Here is a 23,451-nt window from a genome sequence, read left to right as displayed (position 1 = left end):
GCCTTTGACAGCATCCTGTGGGAGATGGTGCATGCCTGAATTCAATTTGCTTGATGTCCTTTGACTAAGCTGCAATTCACTGACTTGGTATAATTTTTGATAGGCAATGGCCAGGGATAAAATCCCATATGGCCTTTTAGATCACTCTGCTTGGTACCTGGGAAAGCAGAAAACTATCAGTAAAAGAATCTGCAATGTTCTGAAGAACATGAAAAGCATTAGAAATGCCGCACAGTGAGACACCTTGCAGTAAACTTAACAATATTGCATTCAATTTTATTTTTGTTTGGTTTTCATACACACATGACCTTATTAAGTTTCTAAACATAAACATATTCCTTTTAAAATACATCTTCAAAGTATACTTGAATTCTAGCCCTATAGGGACTTGACATATCAAAAGAAATTTGCTGACACAAACTGGTATGTAGAGCTTGATCTATTCTAATATATGATTTTAATGTTTCTCATTTTCTTGCCTTGCCAACTCACATCTATCACACACTGTCACATTTAAGTTTCCTAAATTACTGCTTTTAACTTTTTGTCACTTACTCAGCGAAGAGATATATTCTAAAGCTCAGCTCAGCTTTTTTTTTTTCCTTGTGATTGTATCTTAATATTAATAGTTTGAAGGGAAAATGGAAATTTTTGCTCAGTTAAGGAGACAGCACTTTTTGATAGATTTGGGATTCAATATTGTCCTGGTTTCAAATTCAAGACCTGATTTAATTTCCAAGCAAAGCACAGAATTCAGTGAGTCAAATGGAATAATGACATGTGTGAATGGGGAGGGTGTTCCAAGCACTGTAATTATGAGCAGGACAAAATATATCTGCACTACATCTGTTTATCAGTGATAGATAGATTCATTTCCCTATTGTTTGCAGTACAGGTGTTGATGACAAAATGGTAAACTCTGTTGTTTGCAGGATAAGAGGAAATAATAATTGCACTCTTTGATCAAACTGCTTTGACCTCAAGCTGACAATTTCAAAGTTTCTTCTTTCTACAATTCCACCTGATACTGAGTACCTTACCCTTTTAGCCAATTAGTGTATTTTAAGAGCCATGCACCTTTAAGGATTCAGGAAATATGAAAACATTTCCAAATGTGCCAAATTATGATTTTTTGTGTGTGTGTGTGTCTAGTTCCATGTTAATATTGCTTGTGATTTGAAGCTTACTTCTTATTTAAATAACATTATTTTTTAGATTCTTATTATACTGGAGACTTTAACATCATTTGTGCTAGGAGCTGACTTTCTTCTGATGGTCATTATTCAGAGCTTATCATACTGAAAGCATGAGTTTGACATTCTGTATGATAAAATGTAAAAAATGGTTTTAGGATAAAATAAAACAAATTTTCCCTTCATAGGGTCTCAGAGCCTCTCAGTAGTTGTTTAATTTAACTCCCATATCCTCACATGAACTCCTAGGACAATGAATTTAAGATCAGGGTGAACCATTGTGAAACTCTAGTTGGAGCTCTGATATGGCTTGGTCAAAGAGCCCAACGCGATCACTGCCAGGGCAAGCCTGTGACTTTGCTTGAAGTGATGGCATGTTTTCTAGAAAGATATCCAGAGCTGATTTTAAAACATCAAATGATAGAGAAACTTGCACATGCTTAAGTAGTCTGTGCTGATTGTTGGTTACTTAGTAGTTAAAAAAAAAAATGTCCTTTTGCTTTTCTGAATTTGTCCTATTTTAACTAATAAACAATGAAAATCATTGTGCCCCTCTGTGCTAGAGTAAGAGCTGCTAATGTAAATATATTCCACAGAATATTGCAAACTCTGATCAGCTCAACACTTAAGTGTCTTTTCAGTAAGCTGGGAGAGTTAATTTTCTTAATTCTCTGATCACCACACATTGTTTCCAGACCTGATTGCATTTTAATTGCACTTTCCAGCTTACTGCCAGCTTAAGCAAAGGGTCAGCCCCCCAAAATGCCTTTTTTTTTTTTTTTTCAGTTTGGATAAAAACTTAGTAAAAATACGTTGAGTTAGGGGTGTTTTTTTGGTGGTTTTTTTTTTTTTTTTTGTAAGATACAAAGGAAAACCAAAATGAAGATGAAGAACAAAGTAATTCAAGTTTGCCATTTGTCGAACTGGTGAAAGACTGAATTGATTTGTAGGGTCTGTGGCTGGATTATTTAAAAGTGTATTTTCAAGAGGAAAATGAGGCATTTTTATGAATATGGATTAGAAGACTTTTGGCATTCTAGGAGCAATATGTGATTTGTCAGGAATGCTCACTGTACTCAGCAACTTTTTATTGTTAGCTGCATGTGTATCCCTGTCTGTATTAATGTGTAAGGAATTATAATAACATTTGCAATTCGTGTATAAGAGGTTGCCTGTTATTCTTTACAAACGATGGACCTCTGACATATATATAATCAGCTTTACATGGGCAAAATAGAAAATGTATCTGTGATGGACAGGAAATACATCAGTGAAACTAATGCATGAGGTTCTGAAAAATTCTTTGTCATAAAAGGTGAGGAAATACAATGTTAAAAATTGTGGCAAATAGCTTGGTTTCCTTTTTGAACTGAAGTTTTTACTGCCAAGCAACTGCTCTTTTACTTGTATTTAGATGGAACGACACTTAACATTCAGTATACTTGGTTGTGTTGGATATCCTCTGCTGCGGTTTTCTTTTTCAAGGGTATCATTCGATCCCCTAGAATGTGAAGTGTTTGTAGTTCTGTTCTTTAATGGGAACAGCACATTTATATTACATAGAAGTCACACTTCAGTGATTTATTTTCCTCTGCAGAAGTGTGTATGCAGCACCAGATTAGTTTGCAATAGGATAGTCTCATCTTCCTCTGGTCAATAGGGCAAATGCACATGCATTTGCTAGAAGAGGAATAAAAATTGTAATATAACTAATCTACATTTAAACAAACTGCCCATCTAGCCAGCGGAACCGGTCAGGGGTCTGAGCTGTGATAGGTAGCTGGGTCCTGCTTTGCCTTTTCTTCCTCTGAAGCACTGGGTATAAATAATTCTTCTATTCATACCTGGCCCTTAAGAGACTGTGCTGGGAGGTTCAGCTCTCTTTCTGTGCCATTGGCCAAAGAGAATCCAGGCTTTAACATTTAGCTTAATAGCAGCTATCAAGACTTGAAGGTGATGCTGTTTGTTCATTACCATTGTAGTAAGGTACAGAAGAAAAACATATAAGATGCTAGATGGGTCCTATGCCCTGTCCTTTTCCACCACAGGATTCATTATGATCTTTGGCAAGTCCCAGTGTATTTCAGCTTTTGCTGAAATTAGGTGGGCACCTTAACAGCGTACTTTTCAGTTCTGTGGGAGTCACTGGGTTTTTTGGGTTTTTTCTATAACCTATAGAACTCAAGTAATTTAAAGATTAGGCAATAAACGAGACCATGTAAGTATATTGAATATTCTCCAAAATTCTTAACCTTTATAATGAATCTTTACCGTTGCATTGAAAAATGTTCTTGGTTCAGGCTGGATCACATTGCTTGTTCTGAAGGTGAAGTTAGTTAAATAACCAGTCTGCCATCCTCCCTCATTTCCCTTTTAAGTTCGCCACCGCAGCTCCATTCACTTCAGCAGAATTGCTCCTGATAATACTCCACTGTAAAGAGAGAATTGGATCTATGAGTTTATTTCTGGTCTTTGAAAGAAGTTTAAAGGTATCCACTGGGAATGCCATGATGTGAACTGTAAGGAAAAAGCTGAATTCTGAGCCTTAAACCCATACAAAATTTAGAAACTTTGAGGAACAAGAATCCTGAAGCTTCTGAATCAAAAAATCATGCTTGAAATGAGATTTCTGCATTATGACTTTTTTTGGTACAATGTTTATTTAGGTTAAATGAGCTGAAAGTGTAGTGAAACCAACAAGCACCAAGAGGTAGCAATGATGAAAATATGTGCTGAACAATCAAAACTGAAACTGAAGAGCGGATGTTAAAATGGCTGTTACTTGAACTCCCTATTCAGTGCTGGAACAGAAAAAAGTATTGCTAATATGCAGTTCTACAGGCTAATATTAAATAGCAATCTTTAGTTCTTCTGTGTTTGAGTCCGCTTTTAAATAATTGTTAGTAACACGTTTTCTCCTCTGTTCTCTTGATCTGATACCCTCATGCCTCATATCAGATATTGGGGTTTTTTCTCTCCCTGATTATTTCTCTTCCTCTTTACTTATGGCATTGGCTCTCACGGAATTATCTGTGATGGCTATTTCTCAGTTGAGAAATACCCGAAGAGCATTACCTCTGGGGATAACTAAAAATTCCAGAGTAGTTGTGTTTTATACTAACAGGTAGAAAACATCTAAACTTACTAAATGAACTGTCTGTTAAGAATGCAGTGAGTCTTTGGATTTAATATCCTCAACCCTTTATCTAAGCCTACTTAATCTAGTAAGTTTCTTACTGCTATTTTAATGATTAGATAACCCTGTTTGTGTCAACCATGAATTAAGTTCTAAATTTTTTTGTCACATGAACTTTAACATGCTTTCCATTATTAAAACCCTTTATTATTTACCAGTTTTTTCTTTATCTTTACTAATATTATGTGATTTAATATGGGTAAAGTTCAGTCCAGAGTTCCTTGGTGTATTTTATGAAACATGCCACAAAGTAATTAGTTTTAAATTTTCCTTCCAAGAGCTAATTTAATTTTGACTTTAATTAATGATGCATTTAATTAATATAAAATTATCATAGAAAAGTGCAAATTAATATGTAATCCATCACTTGAAAGTTTCTCTCAATTAGTAATGCATTTACAGACAGTTTCATGCAGATTGAATGACAGTAGACCTCTAAGTAGGAAACCTCTTTGAGAGAAGGATTAGAGAGAAATTTTTCAGCAAAAATAGATGTTGAAAAACCTCAGAACTTCCACCAATGAATATAGAAAGCCTTTTTCCATTATTCTGTTTCAAAGTAGAGGGGTTTTTGGTTGGTTGGTTTTTGTGAACACAAAGCTGTATTTAACAAAGGTTTCACATTTAATATTTTTATTGTAATTATTATCTGGTAATACAACAAACAAAACATTTTCCTTTTAGTTAAATGTGGTGGCCTTTGTTTGCCATTGTTAATTGTTGCACCTATGGCCAACATGCTTTATAGAAGACTGAGAACTTTTTAATTTCAATTGTTCTACCAAGATTAAGATCAAAGGGAGGAGGAAATAGGGTAGTATGTTGCAGCACCTATATTGTAAGTTGGAAGATTTTTCCTTGAACTCAATGGATGCATGGCCCCCAACAGGAAGAAAGAGGCTGATATATTGAAGCAATGGGCTTTAGCTCTTTCATTTTCTGAGCTATTATTTGTATGAGAGAATGACAATTGGCATGTCACAAAGAAATTACTTTCAGTTGCTACCACTGGGCTGGGTGGAGGTTTTTGTTTGTCTTTAAACCTAAGGAGACCTATTTCCCCTCTAATAATGAAGTCTGATCCTCGGTCAACTTAGGAAGTATGTTCATCAGCTGAAGTTTTGCAGTATTAGTACTCAGGTGTTTAAGACTGTGGAGATGGCAACCCATGTGGCTTACCCAACCTAGTTACTCAAGTCTTAGATGTGTTTTCTACGATGCTTTCCACAAAGCCTCTTCCCTTTGATTCATTAATTTCATTATATCTTTTGGAAATCAATTACAGATCAGTCAATGAAATCCTAAAATCATCACAGAAATTCTCCTGTGCAACAGTTACGATAAATACCATGACCTCGTTTTGCATTCAGTTTTCTGAACCAATTCTCTGATCAGGGTTCTATGGTCAAAAGTATCTATGCAGCAGTCCAGGTAATGGTTTGGGTGAACCATTCACGCCATCATTTAAAGTCTCCATAATTATTTGAAATACATACCCATCCATCAAATTCTTCACAACTTTTTTTCCTTCCATGTTTTTATCAGCTATACGCTACTTTCATGTACTTAAAGTTGCTGCCTTTGAAAAATACACTAGTCAGCTTTGTAGATTTAGGAACAAAACTTATTAAGGTGATATGTGTTCCCTGCTGGTTCCATTCTGCAGAGAGGTGCATAAGAAAACAGAAGTAAACTCTGAGACATCAATTGAACAGATTTCTTCTGAATTTCTTTTCTACCAAGGATATACTTGTGGTTTCACCATGCTGAGATAGTATGAGAGCACTGTGCAATATCAGTGTTACATCATTGTTCATGTGGTACCTAAGCAAATTATGATGATTGATGATTTTCTTTTTTCAGGGGTGATAGTCTTTGTTTTAAGTAGTTAGCCCGAGATAGAAGGTAGGTGTTGTGTTTTCATAGAATCGTTAAGGTTGGAGAAAACCCTTAAGATCATCGAGTCCAACCACATACCTATCACTGCCAAGTCTACCACTAAACCATATCCTCAAGCACAACATCTAACCTTCTTTTCAATACCTCCAGGGATGGAGACTCAACCACCTCCCTGGGCAGCCTGTTCTAATGCCTGACAACCCTTTCGGTGAAGAAGTTTTTTCTAATGTCCAACCTAAACTTCCCCTGGCGCAGCTTGAGGCCGTTTCCTCTTGTCCTATCACTTGTTACTAGGGAGAAGACACCAACCCCCACCTCGGTACAACCTACTTTCAGGTAGTTGTAGAGAGCAATAAGGTCTTCCCTCAGCCTCCTCTTCTCCAGGCTAAACAACCCCGTTTCCCTCAGCCGCTCCTCATAAGACTCGCTCTCTAGACCCTTCACCAGCTTTGTTGCCCTTCTTTGGACACACTCCAGCACCTCAGTGTCCCTCTTGTAGTGAGGGGCCCAAAACTGAACACAGTACTCAAGGTGCGGCCTCACCAGTGCCGAGTACAGGGGCACGATCACCTCCCTGCTCCTGCTGGCCACACTATTCCTGATACAAGCCAGGATGCTGTTGGCTTCTTGTCTTCCTGAGCACACTGCTGGCTCATGTTCAGGTGGCTGTCAGCCAACACCCCCAGCTCCATTTCTGCCAGGCAGCTCTCCAGCCACTCCTCCCCAAGCCTGTAGCACTGCATGGGGTTGTTGTGACCCAAGTGCAGGACCTGGCACTTAGACTTGTTGAATCTCCTGCTGTTGGCTCTGGCCCATCAATCCAGCCTGTCCAGGTCCCTCTGTAGGGCCTTTCTGCCCTTCGGCAGATCGACACTTCCACCCAGCTTGGTGTCGTCTGCAAACTTATTGAGGGTGCACTCAACCCCCTCATCCAGATCATCAGTGAAGACATTGAACAGGACTAGCCCCAACAGTGTGAGCCCTGGGGAACACCACTCGTGACCAGCCGCCAACTGGATTTGACTCCATTCACCACCACTCTCTGGGCTTGGCTGTCCAGCCAGTTTTTAACCCAGTGCAGAGTGCACCTGTCCAAGCCGTGAGCAGCCAGCTTCTCTAGGAGAATGCTGTGGGAGACAGTGTCAAAGGCCTTACTAAAGTCCAGGTAGACAACATCCACAGCTTTCACCTCATCCACCAAGCGGGTCACCTTATCATAGGAGGAGACCAGGTTAGTGAGGCAGCACCTCCCTTTCATAAACCCACACTGGTTGAGCCCAATCCCCTGGGTGTCCTTCATGTGCTGCATAATGGCATTCAAGATGATCTGCTCCATGACCTTTCCCGGCACCGAGGTCAGGCTGACAGGCCTGTAGTTCCCCGGATCCTTCTTCTGACTCTGTTAACCTGTGTTAACCTGTGTTGTGAAACTACTATTCAGATGGAGATTAAACAGGTAAAGTAAAATAAAGCTAAAATACTCTGCAAGGTTAAATACAGCTGTATGATATCCTCTCTCTTCTCTACACCTGGTGTGTCAGGTGACTTTTTGTGTATAACTGTATGTGTGGATTTGGGGGTAGTAGAAGACAAGATGCGGTGGTACTGCCCCTTGGACAACAGAATTCGGACCTGAGCTAGTTTCACTGCCTGGTGAATGTCAGCAGAACAGGACATGGCACGGCCCTCAGGTTACCATTCATCAGATTTTTAAGCAGTCTGTCCTTCTAAGCCAATGTCTGAGTGCTTTCTTCTTATCAGTACAGTTGGAGTCCAGATACTGAATGTAATTTTTCTTTAGTTAACAATATTTCCACAATATCAGCATTGCTTGAGGCTAAGTGATTCATTTTATTCAGCTAATTCTTCAGAACTCTTTTTAAGAGAGAGGTGAAAAAAAAAAAAAAAAAAACAAAACAAAAAACACAAAAACACCTCTTCGTTTACACAGTAGAAAGGGATGGTTCACTTATCAGTTTTTATTTGTGAAATGTTTTAAAACCATAAACAGTTCCTATCAGTGTCAGTTTAATGAAACAGATAACATAATATTTTCAAATTTGTGATCACCTCCATACAAATGGAAGTGATGTTACACTCAGATGGGTGTTTTGAACGCAAGAGTAGTTAAGGTTCATTGCAACCCTGAGTGGCTCAATGCTCTACAGAGTGAAAGGATGACAATATGAGTGTGCTCTAAAACTATTTGTAGAATAAACAACTACCATTGTTTCAGACCCTCAGTGTTTAAATGATACTTCTGGACAACTTCTGCACCTCATTCATACAAAAAGGTAACTTTGAAACTTGAGGAATTTTGGCACTATTTGCATAACTATCAACAGAGCAGCAAGAAAAAATTCAGTGTAGTAGATGAACAAATCTCTGACTGTAATAGTAGATACTAAAAAATACATTTTGACGTATAATTTGACATTTAAAATGTAAAGAATAAAAATAAAACCCTGTGTTTTAAACTGCTTTAGAAAATATGGAAAGAGAATGGTCCCAATTCCTTGTCTAATGAAGAAAATTCAGGTATGGGACTGGAGAAAAACCCACAGTTTTCTGTCATTTTTCAGATCTGGCCTGAGGACAGTTCAGGCTGTGCTGGTAAGTGCTTCTATAAAGGATGCTTAGCTGCCTTACATTGTAAAGGACCTCTGCAGTCTGGAGATCTCAGTGGTCCTGCAGTTGCATCTGCTTAGATCTAGCCTTTCCAGGTACAACCCGGGCATTCCTGCTGTGAACCAGTCTAGGTTTTGGAAAGTGGTACTAGATAATGAATAGATTTATGTCACCTCAAGGTATCAACCTATTACTATTTTATTTTTAAGCAAGAGAGAAAGATAAAGACAACAGTCAAACAAAGAGCATTCTGGCAGCAAAAAGACTGGTAATAGAAATTTTAATTTTTATCCAAAAGACCCCTGCAACCCCTTGTTTTGGAATATCATTCTTCTATCCTTTGGAAAGATGCCTTAGGCTACTGTAGGAAAAGACCTTAGTTTACTGTAGGTAAGCAGCCTCCTATTAGATGCACACCAAATTTTTATAGTTATTCCTTTACAGATTATATTTCTGCTTCTATTAACTGCACAGTTAATAGTTAAAAACTGTTTAGCAGTTTCAACTTAACAATTATATATTTTTTTCCCTTCTGAAATGGCCTATAGTTCAACAGAAAGTAAAACTGCCATCTCTGCACCAGCGTTAGATCATTCTGCTGTAAGAATTGGAAATGTACGTGTCTGAGTTGCAGTGTAATAGCCAGGTATATACAGGTGAAGTCATCTTCTCTTGAAGAGCATGACTTTTTGCCCATGGACTTTAAAGAGATACTTTTTGTTATGCAAGCAATTTATAATATATGAAGAGCAGTATAGAAATATTTTAGGCTTTGTACAGGGAGCTATTCTGTTCTTACATTTCATATGAATACAAAACATTTATCACTGAAGAAGTCCTATCTATCTGCCTGCAGAACACAACAAAACTTGAGCTGAATGTGATACAGCTGTACTTTCTCCATCTCCAGCTGTTCTGATAATGTGACAGAAAATGGAAACCAAGGGTTCTCCTGATTTCTGGGAGCATTAAAGAAACTGACTCAAAATTACAGTTTTTATACTGCTAGAAACAGTACGTACAGCATGAATAATAACACTCTGACATGATTAATCTTCACCTTCAAAACTTCATAAAAGCTACCAGCATGTTAAAGACGAGGTATCTTGGGCACCTTTAGGAAATGTAGAGGGGAGGATAGAAATTCTGTCTTATAATTACCAGGTAATGCGTAGTAGCTCCAGCCAAAGGTATGAGGTAGAGCTGTGTTTCAGGGGAATAAAGAGTCCATCCCAGGATGAACTTTGCAACAGGTTGCAGGTGAGCAGGTCTTTGTGGGTATGATCCCAGCAGTTTGATTCCTCTAAGCTGGCAGCAGGTACCTTAGATACTGTAGTAGGGTACAGCATGTTACAAAAATAGGCTAGGACTGACAATAAGAGATTTAGGGCAGGAAAGCTGAAAGGTAGATTTCTTCATTGTGGGTGAAAGAGGAGAGTAAAGGTCCCTCTCCTGCTTTTGTGTCTGGAAATGGAAAGAGTTTCTCAGCAAAATTTTGCATCTTCTTTTGTAAACAGAACATCTAAATAGGCCAACATGGCCCAGATGTTACCAGAAGATCCAAATACTATACTGGCCATGGAGGAAAATTGTACCAATAGGTTTTACTGCTGTGTACTGGCCGAATCACCGTGACTTAGCTATTTTTGGCTTGTACTGTGCATTGTGCAATTTTCTGGTTACTTCTATGGGAGAACTTGATCACAAGAAAATTATAACATGGTGTCTTCAGAAAATGCTAGCGGTGCTTTTTAGATTTTTCTGTAGGCTTCTGAAAACAATGCAGTGTAAGATGGGCTACCCATACTTATTTTGAAGTACTGTAGTGATCTTAAGTTGCCTTTTAACTTTATCAAATTGTAGTGTCAACTGTAGGCAGCATAAAATGCTTCCATTTGGTGTGGTGTTACTACAGGGAAAAACATGAATGCAGAGACACCTTCTTGTGTAACTTAACCATGAACTAAATATGGCAGAGCAGGCAATTTGCAAAACCTCAACATAGAAAGGAGCCCTCTTTTTTTTCTTATTAGCCACTATGATGCAGTAGGTAACCATTTTGTTTGAGTAATAGATGAGATTATTATAAGATTATGCAGTCACTCAGTTTTAATCAGCTGAGTGGGAAATCTCTGCTTTCTTATCAAAGGGCAGTAGATGAAAAGCGACATCTCCACAGATCATTATGAAGGTAGCCTTGTATGAAGGGACTACTCATCTCTTCTCTTTCTAACTAGAACTGCTACTGAGGGAGTTACGTACTGGGTGAAAATGCCTTGATTAGAACAGACTGAAATCTAAATACAGTTAGACTGAGGGGGTGCAGAAATGTTTTATATTCATTGGATGTCATCACGAGTGCATAAAGTGAAAGAAAAACAGTAAGGAAAAAAGCTCCATTTCCTGATGAATTGTCCAAAATAACAAATTAAAATAAATTTGTTCTTACAGGCACTGGATGGAAACTTCGTCTTTTGCAGCGTCCATAAGGTCTGTGCAATTAAAAAAAAAACCCAACCCTCAATGCAATTTGCACTTATTCCAATAAGGAATATGTCTTTTCTTGTTAGATCACATATCTAATTGATGGAGCAGAAAGATTTCAAAAGTGAAAGCTTTGTCATCTTATAGGCACAAATTGTATTGCAGAACCACTGCATATGGCTATTCTCTTTCAACAGAAATCAAAACATTTGCGTCACATATTTGCTCTTAAAATTGGACAGTCAGACTTATATACACAACTTTGGGGTCTTCAGTTCAACTAATGTTGGGATAAAACATTAATTTAGAGAAAAGACAATATTTTAGACAATGTAGGCCACAGTATGTGTATTTTACCACTATCATTCCCCAGCCTCCCCCCACCCCTCCCCCCAGGTGAAGGGATGGGACATGCAAAGCCTAAACCATGTAGATGTAGTGGTTTTTAAACCAACCTCTGGCCACTTTCTATGCTAAGTAATGATAATTGGTTTACAATACCAAACTGCTCCCTCATGGGTGTGTGTTTGTTTCTTCATTTTCATTTCAATATAACAGCCAAATTCCATTCTCAATTACAGCTGATTATTTACAGTGACCTCAGAGTAGTTGTTTCAGATTAGTACCTCTTTAAGTGAAAACATGAATTTAAGTGAGTATCCTTTTCTTTTGGTCCTGGATTGTTTACCTCTGGTTGACTTCTCTACCTAGTTGGTTGGCTTCTTCATATTATCTACAGCAGTATTTTCTAAATGCCTTGTGGAAGATTGTTATGTACTTGCAGGATGCTGTTGAACAAACCATCAAAACTCTTTTGCAGCAAGAGCTGCCAGGCTGCAGTACAGCACACTGTTTTATGGAAATACATCCCTTGTATCAGATGTGTCCAGCAGCAGCTGCGGTTGCTGTGTTTTGCAGCTCCTCCTAGTCATACGCCCCACCAGGCTGTGCTGTGGGTATATGTCAGGCCTTTTGCTCTCTGCCATTCCAGCACATGGCATCTGAGGCTGTAAACAGCCAATGATGTCCTGTGTACAGGCAGGAATTAACTTCTTGTGGAAGTCAGAGGATGCACTTTTGTTGGTATTTTATTTGCTGAACAATCAAGAGTATTTGTAGTACAGATTTATGTCAGGGCAGTCTTTTCTTAAACACAAGAGAAAAATGAAATTTTCAGGCCAGGGACTTGTGTTTCTCACTTTTTCTAGTTCAGAGCTGGTGCTTTCCATGTACCTCCTGTGATAACATTTCCAATCTGAAAACTAGCTTCTGCAGATAGTTTCCTCAATCAAGATATTCTGATTACAAGATGTTACATGTGTATTGTATAGCTCTGACAGCTGGGGCAGCCACAACATGAGAAAGTGGACTCTTGCTCTGCTGTATGTACAAATCTGAAAGAGATGGCTCTTTTTTTTTTTTTTTTTTCTTTTTCTCTCTGCTAGGCCACTCAGATAAACCATAACTTTAGAAACACCAGAGCAAATGCTACTGTCATAGTCTAGTCCGCACAGAAAACTATTACCTTATTCTAAATTGCCAGCCTCACTGTAATAAACACACTATGAGAAATTATAGTTTATTTGTATTGCCTAGGCCTCTTCTGTATGATAGTGTTGTGTACAATTGCTACTGTTCTCCGAAGGCCTAACAACAGCTTCCACTGACTTTTCATTAAATTGCACTAACTTCTCTTGGAAACTCTGAGACTGATAATTTCTTGGGAGCTGTTATGGAGTCAGGAAAATCACGTTTTGGAAATCTCAACCATTTCTGTTTCACTTTCCCATAAACCTCTCAGTAAAACACTGGATATTACCTTTTACTTTACATTTTCACACAGACCAGGGGTTCCCATTTTGTAGTCGGTAGTCCTTTTCTCAACAAAGCTCATGAAACACATGAATGGAGGGAGCAGTGCAAAGGCACTTCATTTAACAATCCTGTTTAACTGTGCAGTTAATCAGTTATGTGTTGTGTTGACCTTGGCTTTCTGCCAGATGCCCACCCAGCCACTCTCTCATTTCCCCCTCCTCAACTGGATGGGTGGAAAAAATAAGATGGAAAAGCTCATGGGTCTGTGCAGGGTTTTGCCCTTCCATAAACGTGCCTTCCCCAAGGCGCCGCCAGCCTGGCCGAGGGGCTGAGCCCTGCCCTGCGCTGGGGCGGCTGGAACCGGCTGGAACCGGCTGTGTCCGGATGGGGCAGCCCCGGCCTCGCCTCACATGGGCCCCTGCAGCCCCCCGCCAGTGCCTGGGCACATAATGTCGTTGTTAAGCCATAGTCATACCTTGAATTAGTTTTCTGTCCTTGGCAGCCATACAACTGGAAGTTCATTTGGCAGATATAAACCTTCACTTCATCTGGCTAGTTTGGTATTAAAAGTCTACAGTTTGCACAGGGCACATCTGTTGCATGGGGGGGCTCCTTATAAGCAAATGCTTTTGCTTAGGCTTTAAGGCCTTACATGTTTAGCTTTGACTTATTACTTAATTATCTTACCTTGTAAGATTTCTGAAGAGCTGCCATTTAAGCAATTGCAGCCAAGTAAGTTTTTCTCTGTGGCAAGTATCTTAGTCCAGTGCTCCAGAGCTGGGAAGACAGACTTGTATATGAGGTAATATTTCATTTCACAGTTTTCATAACTTGCATTGTTAATGCTTCATAATGTAGGAGCCTACACTTAACAAGTTATATGCCGCAAACTGTGAATCTATATTGACTTGCCAAGCATAAAAGAGTATGTCATTACAAATGCTTACGTAGATCTTTTTTGTATCTTATGCGGAGATTGTAAACAAGCTGTGTGGATATGTTCTTGAATGCCAGAGGAGGAGTCATTAGCTTTAACAGCGGAGCCTACCATCTTTGAAAAGAGAATTTGAAATTGACTGTCTGTCTGGCTCTGCCTTTGCTTTGCAATGAACAACAGCTTTCGCGCCTTTTATGTGTTTTACTGCCGTGAAGATGTTTATTTTTGCTTGCCCACTCGAGTTGCTACAGCACTTTCAAATAGATGACAGAAATAACTGTTTCGGGCATTCATTTTGTAGGTTAAAATATGAATTAAGAATTAAAAAAAAAAAAAAAAGCCCTCCATAATCCAGGGACAGAGCAGCCTGCAGCAAAACTGCCACAGACTAACAGCATGTGGGAATGCAGGGTTTGAGGTCCATGTATTGATGCTGTGTTCCTGCAGCATGTTTATGGGCTTTTGATTCCCTGCAATGTCTTGATTCAGGAGCATTTCACTTAATAGCCAGAGATGGATGGCAGACTTTTGGGACTGGGGTAGGAGCTTGTTATTATGTAGTTTACCAACTGATATGCCCTTCTTGCTAGTAATAATTGGTGAATGTTTCTGCAACCTTGAAGTGTAGTCATTCTGCTACTACAATAGGGTGTCATTCCACTGTAAGTGGCAGGGTGAATCATGGTAAGTACAGCATATCCGGCAGAACAAGTAATTTGCTAACTTAGTACTATCTGTATTTCATGATATGCCGGAAACTAAGGCAATTTTTCATAAAAGGAGGAGTAAAAAGCTAAAATTGCTTTTTCTTTATTCCCTTCCTCTCTGTCTTCCCTCCCCACCCCCACTGCTCCCCATGATGATTAGACAAAAAACAACTAAAGACAAGAAAAATAATAATTTCTGGTAGACTTAGTACTGCCTGCGTCATCAATCCTTCACAAAGACCTAGGGCTGACTTCCTTTTCATTTTATTCCTTTGGCTTTTAGATTTATAATGTTGTTAGGAAAAAGATTCAGCCTCTTGGTCTATAAGAACCTGTTTAAACATAAAGAGGCATTTACTTACAAATAGCACCGTATTGCCTATGCATTTATCTTGACAGTCCGGTTTAATTTATAAAGCATAATGTGCTTGTAACTCAGCCTGAGAAATGTAGTTTAGCAAGCACTATTGACTTACTAAATCTTCCTTCTCCCTCTTATTGTAAATCTGATAAACCTAAAGAAGCATTCTGGGTACTAGAGATCTAAATATTAAAGCAGGGTTCTTCAAGACAATCTTGATACTACTTCCCTTAAAACTGCAAGTTAAAGCAATAGTTTATCCTATTGTGAAGTGATTTAATCTTTCCTTTATCATTTCTCAAAGATGTGGATGTGCTGTACAGTAAAATTGCCAGATTTGTGCTGAATTGCAGCTTTAGAACCCATTATTCTGAAAAGGTTATCTAAATTGAATGGCTTTAAGATGACTTCTAAAGTCATTAGAAGACTTCCAGCCCTTTATGTGTTTGACCGCACAACCTGATGTGATTCATATGTACTCTGAGATGCAAGCTTTAAATCTGTTCTTTGCTCACTAATTTACAAAATGGAAGTGTACGTTCTCCCATTTCTGACAAAAGAAGTGCAACATTTTATTTAAACTTGGTGCTTATACACAGATCAGTTATGTAAATCCCATAACAATGATCTATTTGCCATATAAATAGTGCCAGGAAGATAGAAGGTTGTAGTTGAATCACAGGTTATAAGCTTAAACACAGACTTCACACTTTGAATGCCTGAAGCCTCTCACCCTAATGCTTTAACTACTTTTCAATTCTCAGAGAAAATGTAGGTTCCAAGTTTTGAGAAAATCTGGTTCCAAAAAAATATGTATTTTTAAATATTTGTTATATTTATTTCTTGTGGCAACTTAACTCTTGTTTAAGCAATAGAGTTACATTTTGTTGCGCCTTTTTTTTTAGCATGCTTAGAAGTGGTTTTAAACTGATGCTTTCTCTTATTCTGTGTTGCGATATGGCAACAGCTAATGAGAGTTGTTTTAACAAGTGATTCTGGCAAATGCTTTACTCAGCTTTTCTTACTAGGTCTTATTTGTACTTTGATAACTTTTCAAAATTTAAATGAAAACATACTTCAGAAGTTTGGGGTTTCTTTAATATTTTACCTATTGGCTAACTAGTATGAGATGTAGTACTTTTTCTGTGGTGTTCAAAGAAAAATTTCCAGCTGTACTATCTCATATAAATATGTTCTTGCTCTCTGAGTATGCAAGAGATTAGGGAGGCATCATTTGTATCTGTCTCTATATTTGCAGCATCATAATATTCTCTTCTGTGACTGTATTCTCTATTAAGGTTTTCCTCTTAATAACTTTTATATCCAGTTCTTTAAGTCAGTTTTTCACTACCAACCTTGATCTAGAAAGATGTTGCAAAGAGATTATTCCAGCACAAATGGGAGAGGTTGCTCTCTGTTCATGGCAGATGGCTGAACAGTCCCCTGCACTAAATAATATTAAGTCCCAAGCCTCTCCTTTCTCCAACTGTTCACCTTTCACTAGAACAAAGGATTAATTTATTTATTATTGGTATTTATTACGGCAATATCTTCACATTCAGGTAAACCTTCTTTCACCACTGTCATCATGGAGAGAAATGCCCCCAAAGTTGTACACAGTTTTTACTTAACCTGTGGACAACTTTAAAATGAAAAAGCAATTAAACTACCATGATTTTCTGGTATTATCCATGGTTAGATTGATGTAAATTCTGAAGGACTTGGAAGATCTTAAATGCATTATTCATATTTACATAAATGATGCTGAGAATGAGGATGGACCTTGTGCACTTGACCAAGAAAGCAGGCCAGGTTCTGACCTCTGCTATTGATTTCAAGCACATAGCAGCTGGCTAATTCATAAATATTTTTTCAGAAGACCCTGCAAGTCAGTAATTTTCTTCCTGAATCAAGTAAACTGTAGTCTAATTCTCACATAAATCCTGTGCTATAAATAAGTACAAAAAAAATCACAAGATATTCAACTTTATTGATTGCCCCATTACATTTTAGGGGAATTGCAGACAGAATTTCTGTGTTGCCTGTAACATAAGAAATGTTCTGCAGTATAGAAAAGGTAGTTGCAGGTAGTAAGAATGCGATGTACAAACACAGGACTTCTGAGAAGAGTGATAAATTCCAAGATGTCTAAAGCCTTGAAGAAAAGTCTGTAGCAGTGGTTTGTCATCTCCTACTCAAGCCATTGATAGTGACTTGTAATCCCAGTATGGAAAGGAATACTTTTTTTCTTGAAGCTAGTCAGGCAGAGAAAGAAAGGTAACAAGGAAGCAATTATTCAATTACAAGTTGTGTTGAAGGAAAAAATATCAACATTTTGGGAAGACATGTTCTGAATGAAAGATTTCATAATAATCTCTTAGACAACTTCATATCCCCAGAAAGTGAGGTTTAATGATTACAAACAGAAAAACAACTTAAACGTAAATTATACACAAAGTGGATTGTAACTTGGTTTGAATGCAATGTACTCTAAAGTATTCACTGAGATTAACAGTTGCAATAGGTTAAATTGTGACTTGGATCACACCCCGGCAAAAGGTAACTTCCTGCTTACAAGAATGGTTTGCATTAACATGTTCTCTCCTCTCCAGCTATTAATAAAAGATAAGCTCAAGAAGAGTATGAAGAGTATTGATGTTAAACCAGCTGCAGATTGGTGACACCCTCCACCCTTCCTACCTCCACAAAAAAGTCCTTTCTGGTAGGCTGGTTCCCTTTTATTTTCCCAACCCTCCCTGGAGGGAAAAGAAAGAAACTCTGAGATATAAACATGATTTTATAATAAGCCATTTCATGTACACATTGGGTATCTGGTGATTTGTGCTGACTGTAGTTAGGAGCAGAACAAAGATGAGTTTCTGACTAGATATTTATACAAGGTCTGGCCCCTGGAGGCTCTCATTAGGCAACACAAACTGGACAGGCTTTTGAAAGCAATCAACTGATGCTTAGGGGATTTGCACATGGAGCAGAGATAAAATTGACCAGAGTTAGCTCTCAATAAACCAGTTCCGGCACCAGAAGCACTAGAACAATATTAGTGCTCAGCTTTTTATGGGCTAATTGGACAAGTAAAAAGCTTTTGCTTGTGGAGCCTGCTGTAGCTCAGGTAATGCTGCATGGCACTGTACCCTGCAGATACCTAAATGAAATCAATGCATTTCCAGAAGAGCTCAGTAGCGAGGCCAGCAAGAGCTGCTGAGTGCTGAGCACTTAGGGAAATTTGGTCATTTTATTTTAATGTGATTTATTGGCCTTAAGATCAAGATATAAAATAAATCACTTTTATGTTTCCTTAGCTGTACAGCTGGAGTCTACTCGTGCATGTTATCCATGGCTGCTCTGACGTTTGTGTGTTTATTATGCACAGCAATTAAACACCCTTTTTTTCGTAGACAAATTAGAGCTGTGCGAGTTTGTGATTCTGCTGGCAGGCTTACAAATCTTGCTGTGCAGAGCTCACAGTGTTTTCTAATTTCTCTGTGTCATGATGTATCTTGTATGACTAGGGTTGTTTCATTTTCATAGTAAAGCTATAATGATTTCATATTGATTAAGTAGAAATAATGCCAACTTCTGTAGCTTCTTTGCTTTGCACCCTTTGCTTAGTTTTCAGAAGGCTGCACCGAAAATACTTCCTGTTATGCAAGAGAGGGCGAAATGTGTTCTCTAAACTTATATGCACACATGTACAAGGGTGTGCATATTGGCATATATTTTGAGCAGGAATTTGCACGTATATATGCACGATGCAGTACACAGGCAATTGCTGCTAGCTGTTAATGACAATTTGTGATCGCATCTCTTGCAGCATGAGCATCAGCATAACTTTATGCTGAAGTCCTTTGCTGTGTAACATGTACATTCCTCAGCGCGGTTATATCGCAGCTGCCTGGAGCAGGGCAAGAAATGTCTCAGTGTGTTATGTGCCCTGAGGGCTTAAAAGTGTAACAATGCCTTTCATTCCCTTGTGGGTAAGAAGTATGGTGGCGTTTGAACCCCACATACCACATGCGGGCTACTTGGGATCTCGGCACTGGAAGGCCACCAGGTGGACAGCTGTTGGGCTTAAACAACAGACAGCCGACTAGGCTGGCAGTGCACCACATAGGAACTGGGCAGATCAACAGGAGAAACCTATCAAAAATACATTGAAATGAACACATTCTTACAAAACGGTTTGATTTTTACATGTGGAGTGTTTTTCCCTCAGAAAACACATTGGAAGTGTTCCAGTCTGGTTTTTTTCCCTTTTTTTTTTTTCTTCTCCCCTCCCTCAGATTTCCTTGCAGAACTGAAGTGAAAGTAATCACCATTTAGTGAGCATTTTCTGTGATAAAGTGTGAGATGCCTCAGAGGGAAATTCTGCATGTTGCAGAACAATGATACTGCTTGGTATCACCTTTGGCCACATCCAAAGGGTGGTGGTAAATAGCTCCTTTTCCAAGTGGCAACCCATCACTGGTAGAGTCCGCCAGGGATCGATATTGGGCCCAATGTTATTCAACATCTTTATAAGCGATCTGGATAACGGCATCAAGTGTAGCCTGATGAAGTTTGCTGATGACACCAAGTTGAGTGGGGAAGTAGACACTCCAGAAGGGAGAGCTGCTCTGCAGGGAGATCTGGATAGGCTGGAAGAGTGGGCCAGCAAGAACCTTATGAAGTTCAACAAGGACAAGTGTGAGGTCCTGCACCTGGGAAAACATAATCCAGGAGTGCAGCACAGACTGGGATCCACCTGGCTGGAGAGCAGCTCTGTGGAAAGGGATCTGGGGGTCCTGGTGGACAGAAAGCTCAACATGAGGGAACAGTGTGCTGCTGCGGCCAAGAAGGCCAACTGGATGCTGGGTTGCATCAAAAAGGGCATCGCCAGCAGACATAAAGAAGTCATCATCCTGCTCTACTCAGCGCTTGTCAGGCCACACCTGGAGTACTGTGTACAGTTCTGGTCCCCGCTATACAAAAAGGATGTGGACAGGCTGGAAGGGGCCCAGGGAAGGGCCACCAAGGTGATCAAAGGACTGGGAAGCTGCCATATGAGGATAGGCTGGGAGAACTGGGTTTGTTCAGCCTTGAGAAAAGGAGGCTCAGAGGGGATCTCATCACCATGTACCAGTACTTAAGGGGTAGCTACAAAGAAGATGGAGACTCCCTTTTTACATGGAGTCACATGGAGAGGACAAGGGGGATGGACACAAGCTGCTCTTGGGGAGATTCCGACTGGACATGAGAGGAAAATTTTTCACAGTGAGGACAGTCACCATTGGAATAATCTCCCCAGGGAAGTGGTTGACTCGGCCAGGTTGGACACCTTCAAGAGTCGTCTGGACAGGGTGCTGGGCCATCTTGTCTAGACTGTGCTCTTCCTAGAAAGGTTGGACTAGATGATCCCTGAGGTCCCTTCCAAGCCGTGATTCTGTGATTGGTATCACCGATAATCGTCTTGAGAGCTTTCAGTATCTCTTAGTGGCCTCATTTCATGCTCAGTTCCAGAACTTTACCCCCATAACTGAAGAAATCTTTTCTGATAAAGTTGTATGTGCATCTCACATTGCACAGGTGACTTACAAGGAGAAATTCTGTATCGCAATAAGAAATTAGGTTCTCCAGACCAAATGATAAATCTGGCATACCACAAAATATTTTCAGAAGCTAAATTTTACCAGTGTGATGTGTATGTTTATGGTGGTTTTCTTCATCTTATGAGATTGTATAAGAGAGGAAGACTGGAAGGAAAAAGCTGTAAATGAGTTATTGCAAAGATGGGAAAGTAGAGAGACAAATGACATGAGAAAAAAAAGATGTTTTCAAGAATAAAAGTCTGAATTCATTTATCTCCTTGCCCCAACTTCAGACGGACCTGAGTTAGAAAAAGAAAACAGATTTGCAGAGGGATGAGCATAGAGTAGGGATTTTTGCAAGCTGAAAACGAATGACAGCAGGGTAGACCAAAAAGGGCAGGAACTGTACCACCACTGCCAATTGCACCCAGAAACTGTTCCTCAGTTTAGTTTAAACTCCCAGAGGCAAAGCTGGAGGGAGGGGGAAATGCACTGTAGTTACATAAAAGGCAACAGAAGCAGCTGTGGAGGGGGCAGAGCCTGTGGGTAATGGCTTGTGGGGAGCACCACAGTCTATAAAAGCATCAGCAGAGTTTCAACTTTTTCTTCTTTCTCAAAAATAAAAGCCAGCAGCAGAGGGGGCAGATAATCTTCTCCAGGCTTAATACTCTGGAGAAAAATATTATTTTCCTTTCTGTAATGCACCAGCTGAAAAGATGTTTTTCTTCTCTAAGTTGTAATTGTATATTCCAATATTGTAGTAAATACCAGAGCTTGACTGAAATGTTTTGGCACTAAGTACTGTGACAGGATGCCAGTTTGGCAGGCTCTGTGCTCCTTCCACACCAGACTAGGGCCAGATATATGGGGCTGGGAGACTCCTACATAGGCAAGGTGAAACTTGGATGTGACTACCTAACTGATTACCATTTAGTCTGTGTGTGACAGGGAAAACTGGTTGTTGAAGATACGATATGATGATGCATAATGAGGGCTTGGCCAAGGAGCTGTGGGAAGGGAAAGGACATTCCTAGGCTGCTCAGGAAAGAAATAAGTCATGGGTACCAGTTCCTGACAGAGAAATGAAAAGCACAGATCAGAGCCTTCTGCCTTGCTTGGAGGAAAGAGCTCTCCCTCCTCCTGGAAGTTCAGCCTTTGGCAGAAATTAGTTGAACCAACATGGATCAGCCATCTGATGGTGTTCCTGCTGCTCCTCTGCCTTCAGCTCATGGAGAACATGTTGCTGCTCTTGCTGTGGCCCCACCTCCCTTCTTGTCTGTGCTGCCTCTACTGCTCTCAAAATCACACACCAAAAAAGTGCTAAGGGTAGGAATTGCTTGAAAACTTGCATTCATGGAAGGACCAGGTTAACATTAGCCCCTCAAATTCCCTGAAATTTGTGGCAGTCTGAATCTGAGCTAAAATTATGGTTTGGAATCAATATAAATTCCTAAAATTAGGTTGTCTGGTTTTGATGAACTTCAGTTGTTTATGGAGCAAAATGAAAATCCAGAATAAAATAGTGCAGTGTGCCACAAAAAAATCCAAATATAGTTATAACTGAGCTGACTGATAAAAATACTTTGTTGCTTTAATATTTATAAGGCAGATTTGATTAAGGTTTGTTGCATTTGGAACCACAATTATTATGGGTGGGGGGGAAGGAACAGTGTTACTTTTCCAGAGAGGCATGGCAACGACTGTCACTTTTATTGACACGGATTCTGTGAATCCCAATACCTCAAAATCTGCAAATATCTAAACCAGAGATTTCCTTTTTGCAGCTCTGTGATGAGATGAAAGTAACCTGCAATGGATTTCAAATCCAGTGAACAAATATTTTGATTGTGAATTCAGCAAGTGTGAGGCTCACACTTAATCCAGAATGTTTTGAATGTTTTTTCCTTTCAATTTTTTCCCTAGTGTTGTTTTGGGATTTGGCTTTTTGTTCAGAGATTTATATTTTTTTCTTCAGAAAGACAGTAGAATTTTATTTTTTTTTTAATCCTCCCTTCCCACCCACCCCCCGGAAAAGTATCTTTTTCAACAGAAACATTTAAGCTTTCAGCTAATTCCCAAGGTTACAGAGGGATATTCTGCAATAAGCTTCCCTCTGAAAACAGGTTGGCTGCTGCCCTAATATTAAGAACGGCAGGATTCCTTGGCTGTGGGGAAAATGAGATGGTCCAGCTGATTGAGGTTATGACTGAGCCAAGATGAGTCAATTACCTCGATGTGCTGAGCAGCCATCCAGAGTACAGCAGAGAGGAGAAATGCCAAGGCTCGTACTTTCTGCTCTGACAACAAACAGCTGCAAAGAGCTGTGACTAGGGAGAGGAGCTGCGATCATCACCAAACTGGGAGAGTGGTGACTTTGGTTCATTTTATTTTTCTGTAGTTGGTATCATTGGATCTATTTTGTTTTTCAGGTCTAGAAATGGTATTAACAATTTGGAGGAGACATTTCAAATACATACATTTTTACACTGTTCTTTTTCAAATGTTTGTCAGGCAGTGCAGAAATTGCCGGTCATTTGCTGACATAGAGACATGACACAGATGCAGAAGACCTTTGGCATTCATCAGAGACAGTAAACTCAGAGCACTAAGGGAGCTTCATGCCAAACATTTAATGGGCTCTCTTAC

Source organism: Phalacrocorax carbo, chromosome 10 (assembly GCF_963921805.1).
Source record: "Phalacrocorax carbo chromosome 10, bPhaCar2.1, whole genome shotgun sequence".
Taxonomy (NCBI): Eukaryota; Metazoa; Chordata; class Aves; order Suliformes; family Phalacrocoracidae; genus Phalacrocorax; species Phalacrocorax carbo.
The sequence above is the reverse complement of the archived record's forward strand: the minus strand, read 5'-3'. Positions refer to the sequence as shown.